At 33.4% G+C, this 21,130-nt stretch overlaps 1 long non-coding RNA gene across 1 annotated transcript; it reads right to left on the bottom strand.

Annotated features, from left to right (window-relative positions):
* Positions 1–20,080: 20,080 nt before the first annotated feature.
* On the bottom strand, positions 20,081–21,130 carry LOC138131419 (uncharacterized). Its single transcript, XR_011159803.1, has 3 exons — positions 21,018–21,130; positions 20,861–20,965; positions 20,081–20,802 (listed from the first exon to the last, which is right to left on the bottom strand). It is a non-coding gene; the product is annotated as an uncharacterized lncRNA (long non-coding RNA).

Here is a 21,130-nt window from a genome sequence, read left to right as displayed (position 1 = left end):
GACAACCCCACGACTTCCTGATTGTCACCTAACTCCCATGGTGGCGCACTTACAACATTTTACTTTAACTCTTCCGAAATCTAGCGGTGCTTAACAACAACATAAAGAAAACCCGAGTTTAATTTAATCGAACAACGTGTGACATTAAACCATGAGACAATTCAACAAAACAAAGCGCAACATTAAACAATGATCAAAGAAAAGAGAACAAAGCGCCAAGTTAAATAACGATAACATAAAAACACATTAAATGGCACAAATATCGGTAAGCAACATAAATAACGAATAAAATAATCGCTGGCTGTTCGAGTGTCGTTAGGAAATGTTAGTGAAAGCAAAACAAAATGGACGCGCGCTGCTACCGATTTTCGAAATTACCAGATCGCCAAAAAGAATAAATCTCCCGGGGAAAACTTAGGGATAGCGCTTAAAATTAACAAATGGAAATTTCTCAAAAGAAACAGCATGCAACAAAATTATATTTACAACATACCCTTACCACGTGGTCCTGGTCCCAAAACAACACAAAAAGACAACGAATGCGGGACAAATTACCCGGGGGTGAATTAAAAACGTCGGGACTCTTCACGGTGATACAAAATATCTACTCGGGCCGGTAGTGTAATTGGTTCAGATTTAACTTACAGCTTTTAGAAATTGGATCGCTCTTCGCTAGGTGTGTTCGTTTCGAAAAACCAAACAAAAGTGACCTACCCCCTTCAACCACCCGCGCGAGAGCCCGTTTTACCCCCGCTATATTTCCGCTCTCCCTCAGAGTTGCCAACCCCATCCTTTAGTACCTAGTCTGGCCGCCAGTACTTTCACATTTGGCGCGCTCTCGTGGCGGTACCGGGAATTAAAAATTTAAATTTTAAACTGGGTCACTACAAATATTACAATAATGTACTTACAGAGACGCCGCAAAGTCTTTTTATTTATTATTTTCCAAGTTAAATTGTTCATAATTCCCATGCACCGAGACATAACCTCAAATGTGTCATCTTCACATCGCATTGATTTCTAACATTTTAATAACTTACTGGGGCATTTCAAAATGTTCTAGACCAGCCACACACTTTCCGGTCAAATTAGGTTAATTTCTCACACCCAAACTTCTTTGTAATATTGCCTGGCACGGGACGGGAATAATGTTCGGTCGGATTGATCGACGACGGACGCCGATAATAATTTTCAGACCGGGAACGGTTAAATTTAAGAATCGATGTGTACGGCTTATACATACAGGTGGTCCCAAAAATAGCGCGCAAACTACTTACTACCTTATCGAGGATGCTTAAATGTACATGAAAAAAATATGGGAAACATGTTTCCGACAAAAAAGTCAATTATTTTTAATATTATTATTAACGATAATACAATGTAAACAATAGTATATTAAGTATAAAGAACGAGAATGCAATGCGATACGACGCCCTTCACATCGTGTTGCCACAATGTCGATTTTTGTATCGCGTTTCTAAGGCAATCTGCAAACAACTACCGCCATTGCAGTTTTTGTGCACAAATATCGCCAGTTGTGTTGAAAAACAAGCAGTAAAATGAGTGATATTAGTGATTCCGAAAACGAAGTGGATATTGTAGAAGAAACTTTGAATGTGGGGTGTGTCACAAATCAAGAATTTTTGAAACTAACGACCTCAACGTGTAATTAAGAAGACAAGGAAAATTTGTGGTATGAAAATTTTGATAATACTAATGTCGCGGCAAGTTCGCTAATATTATTTCATTGCAGAGGCAAGGAATGCCGACCACAAGAGCCGTGTGAGTTTCCAGAAAGTGCTAACATCTTGTCTTCAACTTCTGTCTACATAAATCAAGAATTTTCGAAACCAGCGAACTCGATATGAAATCAAGAAGACAAGGAAAATCCGGGGTATGAACATTTTGACAATTCTAATGTCGCGGCAAGTCTGTTACTAAAATTGTTTCATTGCAGCGGCAAGGTAGGCCGACTACAAGAGCCGTGTGAGTTTCCAGAAAGTGCTAACATCTTGTCTTCAACTTCCGTCTACATAAATGAAGTATTTTCGAAACCAACGATCTCAATTTGTAATCAAGAAGACAAGGAAAATGCGGGGTATGAAAATTTTGACAATGCCAATGTCGCGGCAAGTTTGCTAATGCTATTTCATTGCAGCAGCAAGGAAAGCCGACTAAAAGAGCCGTGTGAGTTTCCAGAAAGTGTTAACATCTTGTCTTCAACTTCTGTCTACATAAAGGAAGAATTATTTTCGAAACCAACAACCTCAAAATGTGTACCTAATCAAGAAGACAAGGAAAATGCGGGGTATGAAAATTTTGACAATGCCAATGTCGCGGCAAGTTTGCTAATGCTATTTCATTGCAGCGCCAAGGAAAACCGACTACAAGAGCTTTATGAGTTTCCAGAAAGTGCCCCCACATCTTGTCTTCGACTTCTGTCTACATAAAAATTATTATAATAATCGATTAATTTTGAATAAACTTTACTTACCGTTCTAGAACACCAAAAATTACTTACCATTGAGTTTATCGTTAGCAACGAGTAAACAGAGCTTGCCATCTTGGAAACAGACATGGTAAACAACCAAATAGAGTACAATCGCTCAAAAAGATATATTCTTACATCATTACCTTGCAATGTTACCGTAGGGGATTTAAAATATTTTTTTCGATTTCCAAAACTTCTAAATTTTTAAATTTTTTAAACATTTTTCTGGCGTTTACGGTAATCTCTTCTACACCGTAGTGCACCATTAGTACGCCATTTTTGGGACACCTGTATATTTACATTTCGCGACATAAGATCGCGAGATTTGGACATGAATGCTTGACTAAGATTCTGAATCTGAATGACAGCGATGACAGTTAATATTTGAGTTACACTACACAAAAATTTGGTGGAAAAAGTAAAACTTACAAAGCTACCCATGGCTTGCTTGATCGCATCGACCACTCACCAAGATAAAGAATGGAGTATAGCTGTCAACATGTTCCAATTACTTTACACTTTAGCACAACAATTGACGGTTCCCAACGCCCTCCCAGCGCAGGATTTCATTTGAACGCGCGTTATTTCCTTTTACTGCTGTATTTTGTAAAGAATAGCCTTCCTAAAATTAATTAAGAGAAATAACTTGCTAGAAGTCATCGACGAACATGAACATTTTTAAAACTTAAATTTAATAAATATTCAGTTATAATACCACGAGTAGTCAAAGATTGTCGAATATTTTTGTGGTGGTATCACGAATGGTCATTCGCTTTATGAACACCATGAGTGCGTAGCACGAATGGTGTTCGAAAGCGTAATGACCATAAGTGATACCATCGGAAAAATATTCTACTATCTTTGACTACGAGTTGTATTCAACATGACTATTCAATGAACCAAATCAATGATTAAAATAAAAAATTTCAAAGCTAGTTCGCAACTCTGCGTTACACATGATTTCGTTGTTCAGTTAACTTCGTAAGAAAGTAATAATTTCCTTGAATAAAAATAATAATCAAGGTTTGTTTAAAATATTCACCTCGACCACTAGTGGAATAGTCAGTTATATTTTCACTAGTGGAATATTCGCTGGAATTTTCTGTTGCTAGGCTACGAAAGTAAATATCTGCTATTTTATTGGTTAATATTTGAAAAATAACAGGTGAATTGAATAGTCAAGGTAATTATCTAGATCTAGATCATTGTTAAGTACATTTTAGTGTGACGTTCCAAATGCTCTGACCTTCTAAAAAAAATTCTATTACCTATGTAATTAAATCTAAAGCGGTGGTGAGTCTTCCATCATCTGGAAAATTTTAATTAAAATAGAATAATACTCTCTCGTTACACTCTGTCTTTACAACACAAACATCTTTGTCTCATCCAATTACATTTTCCTTTTGATTTTAAATTAAAGAAATGAAACCAAATTTCATTTCTCCGACGAATCTTCTAAGAAATTCATTCATTTCAGTGGTGGCCAAATTTGCATCAGGATTCGGTTATGGAATATGTGTTAATGGTTAATGTTTGGGCAGTAACCCACAATGAGACTAATTTCAATGTAAAAAGAGATTAACTGAATTTCACAAAATTTTTATAGACGAGATAAAATTGCCTTTTTTTGTATATGTTTCTACAATAAATATGTGACTTACTAGTAGAGAAACAGAAGCTTTAAAAATGGAAAGAACTACAAGTGAAAAAAAAAAAGTTCAAAAAAATCGAAAATACATGTGAAACACTTTGATGTATTTGTATGAGTAAAAACGGCCTCGGCGACAATTTTTCTCTCGGTACGTCAAAGAACGATTTCACATCCTTGATATACAAATAACTATTTTTAATGTCAAAATAGCCTGGTAACATCCTTTTTTTATTCTAATTTTAAGTTAAAAAATAAATCATACAATTACCAGATTTCACTTACTAAAACAAAACATTTTCCCTCTATTTATTTTTTTTTATTCTTTTCACCACAAAAATAATCATGTCGCTATTTCACTGTACCGTGCTTTTTCTTTCATCATTTTGAGGCATAGACACTTTTAACTTATTTATCTAAAAATCACTAGCATCACTTCAAGTCGACTAATAAGTAATAACTTGCTTGTACCAAATCTTAAATATTTGATTACAAGTTCGAAACCTTACTTCTCAATTAACATTTAATTAATCCCTTTGTTCGAGAGAAAATTCTTCAAAGCCAAGAACAAATGGAATTATAAAATATCAAGATCATTCTTACACGAGAATTGGTTAGTATTTAAAAATTCAAATTTTAATTAATAGCTTCTGCTGTGCGAAGTACACCGAGGCCCTTACATTGCTTTTAATTTTTCATTTTATGTCATTTCAAATTCAACTGCATAACCACAAAAGCAAGTTTCCTCCATTCCCCTGATCACTCTCAAGTGCACGGTTGTCTGGTTAGTGAGATTCAGTTTTACAAAGTAATTTTCAATGGTTGCAAAAAATGGAATAAACTATTTTCAATTAAGTTTCGACTTTTACAACCGGAGTGGTTTAAGAAAATCTAGTCCTTTTCTTCAGAAATGTGTTTCAATTTATGTGCTTTATCTGTCGCTAATAATTTTCTACTTCATGGTAATATTCAATCTTCGCTACAAACACAGCAACATCTTTGACTTTGCTGACGTCTTCAACTCACTATTTGCGTTTGGAAATGTACAAGTTTTATCAGTGTTTATCAATTAATACATGTCATGTTTCAGTTGTTCTTCAGGAAGACTCTTCTTCTCGTACACCGTTCTTTATTTGAAGAAATGATTGACGACTACTCCCGGTTTTGGGCATACGATTTATTTGGTATTCCCGCAAAAAACAAATTTGACAAACAGATGTCTTTTTGCGTCTCAATAATAAAAATATTCATGGTCGGTGGAGCTGTTTCTGTTGTCGTCCATTTTACTGCGCCCTTTTACGTAAAGGAATATTTGTTGCCTCATCCTTGTTGGATTCCTGGGAATAATTTTGTTGCCAGAGTGATTCTCTACGGTTTGGAAACGATTTTTTACATTGAAACAGTTTTTGTAATAGTCGTGTTTGATGGATTTTATTTACTTATGTGCTGTAATCTTAAAATACAATTTGCTCTCTTGTGCAAAGCGGTTCGTTTGATTCAACTTGGGACCAATACCACAAGAGCACGAGAAGAAATCTGCTGGAAAAAACTAAAACAGTACAGCCAGTACCACAAGTTCTTGCTAACGTAACTTTCGTATATTACATGAAATTCTTAATGTCAAATTCTTTACAGGATACACAAGAAATTGAACAAAGTTTTCTCAGAGTTCTTTGTTTGCCAGTATTTTCTTACCATCGGTGGAACTTGTATTCCCTTATTTGTCATCTTTGACACGTAAGATCTAAGAGCGACAAGTAGGAGATGTACGATTGTATCAAATTTTTGTTTTAGATCCTCAAGCGTAACACAAGTCACTGAAAGCATCATTTTTGCGGTGCTAGCAAACGTCGTAGTTACTCTAACTTTTATTTCAGCCGGTGAGATTGAAATAGAAGTGAGAATTATACAGGATGTGTTAAAAAAATTGTAGTAAATGATTTGGTTTCAGGCCGACAATTTAACTTCAGAAATTTACAATATAGACTGGTACAATACAAAGAATTTAAAAATTTGCAAATTTGTGCTGTTTTGGCTGGCACGAAGTCAGACTCCAGTACAGATGTCAGGTGTGGGGATAGTGAAAGTAAACAGACAAGTGTTGCTTCAGGTGAAATTAAATAATAATTGTTTGTTCATATGTGCGAAGAATGTGTTGCAGATACAGCGGCTTGGATTTTCTGTTACAACAATGTTAACAGGTTTAAAATAAGTGTTTCAATTTATTTTGGTAGAACTCATATAATAAAACCACACGATCTAATACCTAAATGTCACTTATTGTGAACAATTTCTGTCAATATATTGTAAATTTAAAAAAAAAAATAGTTTTTTTTGTTCTATAGCAGATGTCAAAGTGTGCTTTTATCTATTCAAATCAAAAGGTAAAGTAGCATTTTAACCACAAAGTGCTACTTTAACAGCAAAGGTAGATAACAGTTATTTAATATATAAGTGTAAAAGTTATCCTTTATTGCACGAACGGGTTTAACATACGACCGACGAGGGAGGTATGTCTTACAACATTTTATCTACGATCGTGAGATCATCGCACCGGTTTCAACATAAATTTGTATAAAATAATTATCATTGATTCAATATTTTGTGAATAACCAAAGTCGTTTGAGAACCACGTCGTTTAGCAACGTGCCATAAAAGCGTGCACTAAAAGTTTTATGGCACGATTTCATCATTTCACTAAACGTCAACCTTGACAACGATTTTTAGTGCAAAAAGTGCCTACTTTTTACACAATCGTAGATAAAGTTTTTTTTTATTATCCTAACAACGCTCATACTAACGAGATTTTAAAACCTGACACGATTAGTAATGATTTAAAAAAATTGTTTTAATAATAAAATACAAATACTATAGAGAAAAATAGAATATTATACACGACGATAAAATTCAATTATTTTCTCGTCTTGTATAATAAATAACTATTATTCATATTTTCTGTTAATTACGAGTATGAATAATATAGTGGAGTAACGTTAGGTTTTTATTTCGGAACCGGTAGCAAGAGCTCGGATTTGAACGAAATTTTTTTAATGTGTTATAAATAAAACATATTAAAACCTTTATAGGTTAAAAATTGCCGCTCATTGTTTGTTTCATTAATTTATTGTTTATTTATAAGAACTAAAATTTTCCCGTTAGAAATCGTTATTTTCGCAAGAAAAATACTAGAGAACAATATAGCATGACTTTAGGAAGAGTATATTGTTATATTGAAACTTGCTTGGAATTAATTGTATGTGGAAAAAGAAGAACAATAGGCAGATGTTCGGTAGCCCGGTGTTGACCGGCTCAGATAGAAACACGTTCAGTTTGTCTTCTAGAGTCGCATAGTTAGCATTTTTTGAAGAAAATATATAATTATTTTTAATGGTTTTTGACAAAAAGGTGTTTAGTAATACCATGCGATCGAAAAAAAAAATCCAGAGGTCCGTGAGTAATACGCTTCAGTTGGAAACACGTAAAAATGTAATTCAAATGTCATCAGATGTCATTACAATGGAGAACTGTCATTATTAATTATTGACTATTAAAATTGCTATTGCAATATGTTCACTTCACAGAGGAAAAAATTTTCATTGTGCAGTGTTACTTCAGAAACGGCGAATCGTCCTATTCAACACCTCTAGTTTTCGAGGAATTTCAACAAAAGTTTCCGGACTTTCAAGGCACTTACAGTGGAGAGTAAAAAAACCAGACATAATTTTTGACATAGCAGTCATAAGTGTGAAACCGCCCTTCCTACATTTAAACTTATTTAGACTGATTGTGACAGTTTAGTTAATAACTGTGCTACAATCGTGTCAAAAATAAATTACTCTCTAGGATTTAGGGATATTCGATACTAGGTTGCCATAAATTTGGTTAGGTTGGGGGCTATGTGGTTTCTGGTGGCAGACAAAAGATATCTCAAAAATGTAAGGCTGTGGCTAATTCCTTGTAACAGTTGCAAATTAATGACTAATGCCTCGCTAAGTGATAGATGATTTTTCGTTTCACAATCAATTTTGGTTTCTGTCGGCATATTTAATTGAACTTAATTCCTCAATTAATAGTAACCAACCTTAGGCATTCAAAATTACTTCTGAAAATTCTAGTTACACAACATGAAAAACGTTATTTCTCTAAAAGTTTGAAATATAGGGAGTAATTTATTTTTGACAAGGTAGTAGGTACGTCTGATCAATTCTTCAAATGTTCCAGTTGTCATAAACTGTCACATTGACAATAAAGAATGGGTTATATTGAATTTTTGAAAATGTCACAATTTTGATGTCCGTTTTTTTTACTCCCAACTGTACTAACAACTTGCCTTGATTATTTTGTTTTTCCATTCCTGAAAAACAACTTGTTCAAAAATAGGCCACTGTAATTGCCCACCATCAACAATTTTAGATGAGAATGACATACAATAGGATGGAACCGGGGAAAATATTTAATTTTTATAATACACTCTTAATAAATTTTTACTTTCAGCATCTCTTGTATATTTTTTACCAATACCCGTCACAATGATCGTTTGAAGAGTTCTACTCACTTTGAATTTTAAGTCATTCATTGTCTTAGAATTTTTTTTTGGTATCATGTTGTATTGGTAGGTTGCTATTTAAGTTATTCTTTGCCAAATAATATCCGACAAACAAAACATTAAACACAGGAAATACGATTTTAATGAAAAATGATAAAAGTTATTTTTTAGAAAAAAAATGTATGTTATAAAAAATTGTCAAAATTTGAACAGTATTTTGAATTAGTATCTCGTATTGCCAAATTAAAAATTTTAACACGCAAAACAACTGACAAAAACAACATGGAAGTAGAGCAAACTTTTCAATTATTTATTTAAACAAAACAATTCGGTTGCCATGGTGACCATAGCACTCCCGATCTTTGAAAATATCCCAATTTAACTATTATAAAAAAATTAAGCACAAATATAATTTCAAGATTATTTATTAAAGAAATAATAATGAGTCGCTTTTTGTGCGGGTGAGTGTATTTCCCACTATGAGCGTCAATTTTTAACCTATAAAGGTTTTAGTATTTTGTATTCATGACCTAAAAAAAATAAATTATTACAATCGGAACTCTTGCTACTGGTTCCGAAATAACGCCGTATTTTTGTCTATCGTTACTCCACTAATATACAACTGTTCATTTCAGATTATTAGGTGAAATATAAAAGAAATAATGATTATTATGGTTCAATCTTACATCTGTTTTCTAATTAAGAATATTTTGTCAAGATTTCTGTACTAAGTATAATATAAGAATTGTCCAAACCAATAATACGAATCAACAATAAAAAATTAAGGAAAACTTACTTATTACTCAACTACACTAATTTCCTAATTGAAATATTTATTTTAAATAGGGGCATAGCATCGAAGTCGGATTTATTTATCATTATTTCCATCAAGTAAAATTAATTCTTCTAAAAGTTATTCATTTATATTATCATTAATTTTTGCTATAGTATTTTTGAATATTTTTTAAATATGGTTCCCTTGACTAACATTAGGTACAGGATCATACAGCTTTTTGTCTTAGATTAGAAATAATTACATCTACCGACCACAATTTTCAAATTTAGAAGATATCGTTACTTCTATTCGACAAGTAAGTAAGTATCCTGGCACCTCCACCATTTTGGTATTCAACTAAATGTAATCTTTGCGATTAATGCCAGAAATATTGTCACAGAGTTTCCTGCATTCAATTTTTTATAATGAAATCTATAAAAATTTGAGTTAATTTGAGAAAATATCCCCACACCTCCCACCTTTAAAATTAAAAAGTAGACCGTGTCAAGAAGACTGCTGGGAATAATAATAAAAACACGATATGTAATTATAAAATAACCTGTTTCATAACGGTTTCTCTTAAGATTCTCTTTTTCACCTTAATTTACATAAATATTTGAAAGGATATTTAGAGTTGTTGTAGTTAAGAAACCAGTGCAACGTTTGGCCACCTAAAGCTATTACATTTTTCTTGTGTACCTCTACGTACAGGCAGATTGTAAAAAACATTCAACATTGATAATTCCACTTAGAAAATTTCAACCAATCAGCTTGTAGTATTTTGAACCATTGGACCAATTAGGAACGAATTATACCGATAATTTAACATGGTCCTAAAATTATCGAAAAATTATCACATATTATATCCCAAGTGCAAAATTTTTTATCGGAAAATTTTTTGCTAATGAACGAAAACATCCACAAATGAGATCAAAAGACCAATTATTATCAAATAAGAGCACGAGACTAAGTCGAGGGCTTTTATTTGATAATAATTGGTCTTCTGACCAAATAATTTATGGATGTTTGAGTTCATTAGCAAAAAATTTGCCGATAGTCAAATTTTGCACGAGGGGTATACGGCTGATTATTTCCTGCATAGAATGAAAACAAACGCATTATTTCCAATCCTTTCTATTAAAAATAATTTATTTAAAAAAAAAATCAGGTACCGACATTTTTTATCCGATTATTGCACAGTGTGCATTTTAGAGAAATTTTATCGGGTTATTTTTTGTTTTCTCGTTTTGATTGGTCAATATTTGTCACGCAATTGGTTGCTACACACATGAAGGAAATAATCGGTTGTAATTCCACGAGAGGTCTGAAATGATTGATTTTTAATACGAAAGCTCTCCTAGGTAACAACAAGTGTCACTTTGACAGTATTAATTTAAAAATGTAAAAAAATTTGAAAATGACATTTTCGTTCGTGGAATTGTCATGCCGAATACACCTGGATGGTACGAAATTACGGGAAATTTTTCTCCTCATTTTACTCGTATTTGTTTCCGGTTTCCGTTCCCGGTTTATTGAGTTGGTCATCATGCCCCTCATAGATTTGTAAACAAGTCCTAGACTGTGTAACAAATTTTTTAGGGTCATTATAAATTATTGTCCCATCGCAGTAGGCGGTGGTGGCGTAGTTGAATGTGTCGCAAGCCTCATAACCAGTGTCCGGACGAAATAGTACTGAACAAGTCGACCAGTACAACTTTGCGTAATCCCTCGCTCGCACATAAACACGATTCAGCTGGTTCCCTGTTATTGAAAACGAACCAGCTGAATCGTGTTTATATGTGAGTGGTACTTGTCCGGTACTATTTCGTCCGGACACTGCTCATAACATGAGTGAGACTAGTATCGCCGATAGGTGGCCTCCCGGCGGTGGTGGAAATCTGTCTACTAGTTTGCCTAACGTTGCGAGACAGATTAATTAAAAAGTATGATCGAAAGGTTTTATTATCAGTAATTTTCACTACTGTAGTGAATACAAATATTATGTTTTTTACTAAGGTAATACTTTAAATTTAGATCAGTGTCCCATATTTTACACTAGATAGTCTGATGAAAGTAAACTTTCCGAAAACGACCATATCCTAGACTGAATATTTCGATTATATTGTGTCCCCAAAATATCCGGTCTCTTTAATGAATATGTAATAGTATATTAAAATATGAGTTTTATAAATCTTAATATTGAAACTGCCGCAGGCAGGAATGCCTATAAATGACGAATGCTCTTAAGTTTTATAAAACGAGTTTTTATGCTATTTTTTCTAATTTGCATATTAAATAAATGTTTTTTTACAAATAAAATCAATTTTGGTACTCGTCATTTATGGAATTTTGTGACAGTTGGTGACACTTTTATTTCAAAGTGATATTGAAAGTAAAATTTTAAATTTGAATGTTGACTAAACATAATTGTCATTTTTCGCAAGTGAAATTTCAATTAAAGATGAATTATCCAGAAATACGGCAAATAGCAGAGAATACCACAGTAAATTTGCTGTCGGCAATGTGTGTTACCAACTGAAAAAAGTTTCTAGATTTCGGATGTGTTAGTGGTTTATTAAGGCATTAAAAATGAATGCTTTAACAGCTTTGTTAAAACAGTTAATTAGAAAAAAATATTTGACGAAACGTCATTAGTATCTCATAAATTGCAAGTCAAAAATATGTTGAAGAAATTGCACCAAGTAGTACCACAAAGATAATTATATCTCGATACCTACAAAATTGGAGGTACGAGTATCCTATTCTGGACTGAAGATTTCGATGAGTTTTACATTTTTTATCCACACTGTTTTCATCCAACACTAGCGGTTTACCCACAACGTGCGTTTAAAAAGTGAAATTAGCGTTGTAGGATGAGCCACAAAAAGGAAAGTGTTTTTTCACGATCGGGAGTAGAAATCAACTTCTCGGATGTCAATGTCGTGACGGAAGTAGAGCATTTTCTCTCTAGGGAGCAAATATTTGCTCCCTAGAGAGTTTTTATTTTTTTGACAGTTGTGACAAAAATCTAATTGTGTTGTCAAGGGATAAATCTCAAAGACTACTAATTCCATTAAATTCATCGAAAGATGACAACTCATTTGTCATCATTTTTTTATTCTTAAAATTTGAGATTTTTGTGTTGTTTCTACTCCCTACCGTGAAAAAAATAATATATATATGTACTTCTGGAGGGAATGCTGATTTTTCCCTCGGTGCTTTGTAGCCCTCGGGCTTCGCCCTCTAGCTACAAACTGCACCTTAGGAAAAATCATGCATTTCTCTCCCTCAATATACATATAATATACTATTATCTTCAAGCGGTCGAAAATCGCGCCTCTTTGTGTATCTCCAGACGGTTAAAGGGTCTTTTTTTTCTGAGCGGAGTAGAAGTACTTCAAGTCCTAGGAGTAGAAGTATCCCACAGGCATTATGCATTTCTCTCCCTCAATATATAATATACTATTTCTAGATCATAATAATTCATAACATTCCTAAAACATTAGTTAACGCCAAACCACATGGCCACCGCGCCGATTTTTTCTAAACTAGTAATAACTGTGTTTTTTTATTTTTCAATTTTTAAGGCTTCAGAAGTATTAGAAGTATTAGGGGTATCGGAAGCAACCATATTAAAAATTTTGCATGAAGGTTTAGGAATGAGTAAGATTTCAGAATGTTGGATTCCGAAATTGCTTAATTCCGAACAAAAACTGTGTCGGCAACACATTTGCGAAGAAAACTTTGAGGCTTTGTCTGCGGAAGAGCTTTTTTCAAAAGTAATAGGTGATGAAACGTGGGTGCATTATTGGGATACACCCAGACGCGTAGCAGAGTGCTTTTAACGTCGCAAGTGATCTAAAGGCCCTTATGAACGTGTATCATACGCTATTTTTTTATTTTACCTGAAAATTATAACAAAAAAAAAGAGTGTGTGCTTAAGACCGCACGACAGAAGTGAAAACCTCTATGATGCTCGTTACTGATTTTGAGTAATATGTACCTATTCTATAAAAAATATATCATTATTGGAGGAATAAGGAGCAAGGCATAAATAATTCATATTATTTTCCGTTGACCGCTTGATGATAATTTCAATATTAATGAATTATTTTGTCCAAAATATAGTGTATTAATGAACCTCATTAATACACTATTTTTCATTAATCAACGATTTGGCGATTTTGACGTTTTGATGATATTTTGATGTATAAACAACCTCGAACATATTGTTTGCACACTGCAGCAGGTAGTGCAGCAGGGTTTTCTATATTTTATAGCTCCATAACTTCGCAATTACGAATGCACTTTTTCAAAAGCCGACCATTTTGGTTATAATTTGCATGTCATATTTTTCAAAGGTAACTAGGTTTTCTTAGCAACTGTGATTTTTTCCTGAAATTGAATGTGAATGAAGTTGACGTCTTCTGACACTCTTTGTGGAAAAGTGAATAGAAAGTGTTGAAAAATTTAAAAATGGCCTACCCTGAGGACAAAAAAAGGATGAAGGTATTCATAAGGTGTCATCTTTATGGAAAAAGATGAAATTGGTTTTGATTTGGCTTTAATTTCAAAATTTGTCACTAAAAAAAAAGTTTGCGGTCAACGAAAAATTTTTGTAATCAACTCTTTTGTTAATGGGCGATTAATAATCTAAACTGTTTAAAGCACGAACGAATGTAGCGAGTGAGTGGCTTTAAACAGTTTCGATTATTAATCGCCTTCATTAACAAACTAGTTTATTAAATAACTATTAAATTCAATGCTGTTTTTAAATAAATACCAAAAATCTGTATTTCTCAATAGAAACTGCTTTTAGCGTTCTAGCAAAATTTGTGAGGTTAGGTTTGGATGTTTAAGTTTTATTTTCTTGACGATGATATTGAACACAACACAAGTTTTCATAGCCATACCAATACCTCGTATTATAATAATTTGTCTATTTTCCTCTTCACATTTTGCTGCACAAATTTTTCCAATAGATGAATTGTTGAAGTCATATAATTGAGAATTATAGGTACGTATTAAATCCTACATTTATCTGTAAACTTACAATATTTGTCGTGTCTTTATCGTTTATATTATATAAAACCATATAGAGTATTTTACGAGTGATAATGAGCCTGACGGAATAATAAATTCAACTCACAAAAAAAGCCGGAATTTCAGTAGCTAGCTTTTTCGGAAATATAGTGTGGGTTGCATTTTAAATTACGTCAGGCTCATTATCACTCGTCAAATACCCTGTATACCCTGTATACCGAGTAGAACTCATACACAAAAAGTGTTTCTAATAAAAGTCTTTTCGTTTTCGAGATAAAAATAATTAAAAACTTGGTAAAAATTTGCTTTGCGCTAATAAGTTAATCGGTTTTAAAAAGGTAATTCTGGTTACTTGGCTGCAATTTATTTAGCAACGGCACCTGTAACACCTATGACATTTGTCAAGTTTAATTTTAAATTTGCGAATTCTTCAAAAAGTTATGAAATTTACAAAACAAGAATACGCCGATTCGTATTTACTCTTTGGCGAAACACGTGGTAATTCAAGACCGGCAAGGCGACCATACGGCGAGCGTTTTCCTGAAGGAGTCCTTCCGTTCCGTTGTACTTTTGTGGAGCTACATCTGCATTTATGTGAGGTTGGTTCCGACTGATTCCAATACGATGGCGTCCCCGATCCTCCATTTAACCCCTCTGGATTTTAATTTTTGAGGCCAAACGAAAGATTTGGTATACGAAGTTGAAATAAATGCAAAAGGCCAACTCCAAAAACGCGTAACAGACGCCGCGAACCAGATTCGTAAAAACCCAGAAATGCTGAATTCTGTTTATGAAAATTGGTACCGGCGTACTCAAATGTGCTTAAATGCCAACCAACGGAAGGCACACAGAACATTTATTACAAAATAATTTTCTAGTCTAGTTTACCTTTCATTAGTTAGTAGATTCTCAGTTAGAGTTGAAAGTACGAATATGTAAAGTGTAAATAAATTTATTCAATACATTATTTTGGGTATTTAATCACAATTAAGACGGTACTCTTATTACACAGTTCTTCCACAATTTGGACACTAGCACACACTACCTCTACATTTATTTACACATTGAGGAACACCACTTTATTTATTACTCATTCATCTCAGTCTACAAAATCAGCTTTTGTACTTAAATAAGCTGGTGAATTAACGCACACAGTGTACAACGTTTTCAATAACGCTGTGATTTTTATGAAATTTAAAATCTAGATGTTAGCCGGTAAAGATTCAATTTAACAATTAACACATGTTTCCTTATTGAAAATTAGCGAATTATTATTAAATTGTTAAACATTAAAAAATACTTGTCTACACAAACAATTAACTAAATCACTCGTCTGATCCAACCCAAAAATTATTACTAATTATTAAAAACTGTGTTAGTAAGCACTTAAAATAATGGAATTAAATGTTCGAATTGCCATCCCCCAGCTTGTTGACAAGATGCAAGTTTATGAAGAAATTCCTTCTGTTTTAGTTTTATCCCTGTACCCAATCAAAATTAAAGTTTCTATACGTTATGTTTCTGTTAAATGAGTCATTTTCGAAAACCTTTTGTAAAACAAATAACACATACGAATGAAATTTACAGTAACATTTGACTGTTTGGTTTACCCACTTGATTTTTTGACTTTTTGTTCGTTATAAAATTTATTTTGTCCAACTTTATTATTTTTTTTCTCAAAAATTTCCTTATGTAAAATAACAAAATTTTTATACTGTTATTTAGACAATTAAAAGAGCTAACAGAATCAAGGAAAAAATAGGGGGTTTCTATTTAAAAAAACTATCGATGTCATCATAACTCGAAAACAAATGACTGCTTGGAATTTTCTTTGGTACTAAAACATGTATTTTTATAAACTAAAATTGACCTATCCAAAAACATTTTTGACAAAATTTTTGTTTAATTTTTAAGGAATTTATTCCATACTTTTGCCGCCCACTGTATAGGGGGTGTCCCAAAAATGGCGTACAAACTACTTACTACCTTATCGAGGATGTTTAAATGTACATGAAAAAAATATAGAAAAAATGTTTCCGACAAAAAAAATCAATTATTTTCATTATTATTATTAACGGTAATACCGTATGTTTCAAAAAATTTCTGGTCAAGTAGGTTCTGAAAAACAAAAGCATGGTGGAAATGTGTTTATCACAATAATTGTTTTGAACGAACTGTCATAAAATGGCAATTTCAAAAAAAGCTTGCGAACGGTTTTTTCTCCTACGATTCTACGAGAATTGGAGTTGGCCGTTGGCGTTGGCGCCAAGATTTCATATTGCAGTACCGCGGAGGCACAGACGATCGCTTATTTGCTTCGGATTAAAGTTAGGTTATGTACCCGGCGCGGCCGCGCGACAACATCAACAAAAGCAAATAAACCCGGGCAATATGTGTAAACAAGTAATGTAACAACAATAAATAAATAAATAAATAAACAACAATTACCAATAATGGGTTTTAAATTACTCTAGAGCAAGTGTTAAAAATGATAGCCTTGAGCTTCGATGCACATTGGAAGACTCCTCTTCATCAAGCAGCATAGGTGCAAAAAATTGCGAGTCTCGCGTGCTGTAGTCCTGTCTTATTGAAAATACCCTTGAGCCAGTTGGAGTTGATTGTAAAAACATCAAGAATGTTGTTCCGGTACCTTTCAGCTGTTACTGAATCCTTTCGAACAATCCTTTGACAAATTGACACTGATAACTCAGTCTGCTGCGACAGTTGCCTGACAGATAATTGGGGTTCGTCTTCCACGTTTGACAGTCTCAATATTTTCCTCAGTACGAACTTTGGGTCGAGCACTTCTGCTGAACACTGTCACTTTCTCGAAATGTGTGAAGTGTGTGACCATTGAAAAAATAAAGTTCAATCATGAATATCTGTTGTTCAGGAGTGAAAATCATTCTCATAGATAACAATTTGCGAACAAAATTATTACGGCAATTAATGACGTTTTTGATAGTTCAGTTATTATTTGACAAGCTGCGCCATACGTTTTTAATGCTTTTGTTTTGCAGGACCTACTTGATCAGAAATTTTTTGAAACATACGGTACAATGTAAACAAAGATATATTCGTACCTCGAAATGTTACCGTAGTGGATTTAAAATAATTTTTTCGATTTCCAAAGCTTCTAAATTCTTTATTATGCAAGATTAGATATTGGTGGTGAGTGATCTTGTACTTTGTGATAATATGTACGATGAGAGGTAGCTGCCATAACAATTTCATACAGATATTTCAAAATAATTGACCTGTTAAGTGCCACTTTCAAAGACCGCCAAATCAGCAAATAAGTCCAATAGAATTTTTTTAACATTTTACTGAAGTTTACGGTAATCTCTTCTACACCGTAGTGCACCGTTAGTACGCCATTTTTGGGACACCTTGTATATACACTTACTCCTGCAGCTCTGCACTGAGGTCAGTCAGGTCACAATACAACGTATTTACAATGAAAACTTAAAATTGACAAGTGACGCACAGTTGATTGTTTTTCGCTTGCTTCGCTGAAAAACTCGGCTCCCTTGATTTTAGCTTGCCGTGTCGCTGATCTGCGGACGATTGATCTGCGAACGATTTTCGCTTGTGCTGCGAACGATTTTACCGTGTCGCATGAAACTAATTCACTGCCCGGGAATAAAATGTATGTGGTGCGTCTAAAGAAGTTTTCACTTCAAAAAAGTAAATTGAAATATCTTTTCCGAAGTAATCTGTGTCATTAATCGTTGATATAGAAATGGTCAATTGTTGTTGTTTCGTTGCCATGTATATTTGTTATAAATTGTGTATAAATGTGTTTATCGTTGTTCATAAATATATTCGTAGGTGAATTTGTTGTTACCTAAGCAACTCTGAAAACTTTATGCCCGTTTGCACAGTGGTACTATGCAATGCTTAAATATTGGAATTACATTGTTATTCAATACATAAGGATTGTTTAGTACGACGGTGCGCACGGGCATTAATGTTTTAAAGGCCCTTTTGTGCATGCATTTTAGTGTCAAAACAGGAATATGATTCAGGTATAATAATAGTAGTATATTTGACGAGTTTGTGTGTAAATTGGGCCTTGTTGGCACGAGTGGACCATTTTAAAACGCGAGAGAAACGAGCGTTTTAAAGGCCCACGAGTGCCAAAAAAGGCCCAATTTACACACGAACGAGTTGAATACAACGTTTTTTGGTTCGACGAGCCCCTTAAAAGCTCCAAATCGTTTAAAATCTTTAAAATTAGCTTGACGTTTCGATTTGACAAGTTGTGACATTTATCAAAATCCGTTCACATAGTAGAAAATTCTGAAATTCTGACAGTGTCGAACCAAAAAAATATTTTAACCCTCGTTGCATAAATTATTGCGGTGGCTATATCCCTTTTTAGAATTTGCGTCTCTAATAGGTCTATTATTGTATTCAATTTGGAGTCGTTATTGACTATCTATTAAAGCACTCGTGGTTTAATAGATCTCTAAGGGCCAAATTACACTGAACTTCAGTTCAATTGAACTACAGTTTACTACTGAACCGGGTTTATTTAACAGACGCGTTGTACATCTCTTGTTCACAGTAAGATCACTTGAGCGACGGTTTTCGTCAAATTTAGTTATGTTGGTAGAATCAGACCCAGGTTACGCGCGTAAAATTATTGTAAATTTGTCATTGCTGACAACTGGAACATTTGTCTATTAATGTGTTTTATGTGAATTTTCTCAATGAATAGTAATAAAAGGTGTAGGAATTTTTCTACAATTGAAGAAAAACATTTAGTGGGCTTCGTTTTTGAATTAAAAATGATGCATGGAAAGCAATTGAACAGAAATTTAATATTGTTGGATTTGAAAATGATCGAACTGCATTGCTTCTTAAAAGAAAATACCAAAATATAAACAAAAATACGATTACAATTTATATCGGCATCTTTAATTTTATTTGTTGCTTCTTCGTTATTCGGCATATTTATAAATTCTGGACGGCGGCGGCGTCTTGCTCTTGCATTAATAATTTTGGGAATCGCTCGGCTAACTGTGGTCTCCGATTAGTTGTCCCTTTGCTCCAGTGTTATAAACACCATGTCTGACGGTGAAAAGGCGTGATTTTTATCTGTTTCTGAGGAAATTTTATCATGAATTTCCTCAATGATAAATCTTACCACGTTTTTGGGTAATCTAAATCGATTCTAAAATCGCAGTAATTCCATTTTTCAAAATTATTTGAGCGTTCCCTGAAAGTGTGAGCCCCTCTTGGAATTCTAATCTAAAATGTTGATAGCAAATATGTCAAAATAATACTGATCCATCCTTGATCGATAGATATCAGTCGATCACTGAAAACCACGTTCAATGCTTAGACAATCCTCGATCACCGTTCGTACAACAAAATAATATAACTTTAATCTAGACTGGGAGATAAACGAAGTTAAACTAATTTGGTACAACCGGCCCTAAGAACATTTTTATCAATGTTTCATTTACACCAAAAACCTTCCAATATTAATGTTCAAACTCTACTTTTTAACATCTGTTGCAGATGTAGTTGCATCCATTACCTTGAATTACCAATAAATACAAAATTCCCTTGAATTGGAAAACTAAATTTTTTTATTTAAAAATTAAAACAAGGGTGCAAATTCTAAAAAATAACATAAAAAAACCGTTTTATAAACCCGTAGGGGTTGTTTTTTACACCTGAGACTCGTGCGCCAAATCAGCCCTTATAAAACTCGTTCTTTAATATACTATTATTAAATCATTCAAAACACAAAATTATAAACCTTAACCGATAGCAAACTGAAAAAGATAACAAACGAAAAAAATTCCTATACTAAGGACACCGTAACATTTTATCTGCCCCGCCCATTTCATTTTCTTAGTTACCAATCAAATAGGTTGTTAAGACGATCTGATTTACACAGTAAAAATTTATGACATTCGAATTGTCTTAATGACATTTAATTTTTTAGAACCTAAAACAATAATTGTGGACTTGACAGCAAAATTCTAACCTTAACTTTTTTACGTGGCAAATGTGATGAAAAGTTGTACAGATTGAATCTGGCTTTGATTCTGATTGGTCAATTTTAGTGGGCGGAGCAGATAAAAAGTTATAACGGCAATACTATAAATACATTAATGTAAACTACAGGATACATTATTTGGAAAGGTCACGGAAAGAAATTATTTGTCGTCATTTTTGTTACACAAATCTTCGTCACACAGGTAACAATGGTAACCAATTATGTTTTACACGTTGCAGTAAATTTTGGGGAAGGCACAGTTTAACGCGCTGATTGTTTGAATCTTGAACAACAACATTTTAGTTAAAAGTGAAATTAAAAAAATACATACGAGTACATACCTTTATTCGATGTAACAATAACGCAGTAGGTGTCGCGGGAGCACTTCTGCTCCTCCTCATCGCATTTGCTGATACAAATAAAAGGTTTTGTTGCTCCACGAACAACTGCAAGTTCTCTCAGAATTTACCATTCGTGAATCTCCTAAAGCTAACTTACCAGAAACCACAACGATCAGCAGCAGAAAAACGAAAAGAGGTTTCATGTTGGTAGGCTTTCGAGCGGTACTGATAACTTATAATTTTGTCCTCTCTTTTATACCTTTTGTTATC

Source organism: Tenebrio molitor, chromosome 5 (genome assembly GCF_963966145.1).
Source record: "Tenebrio molitor chromosome 5, icTenMoli1.1, whole genome shotgun sequence".
NCBI classification, from domain to species: domain Eukaryota; kingdom Metazoa; phylum Arthropoda; class Insecta; order Coleoptera; family Tenebrionidae; genus Tenebrio; species Tenebrio molitor.
Note: the sequence above shows the minus strand (reverse complement) of the source record. Positions and strands in the feature narration are given on the sequence as shown.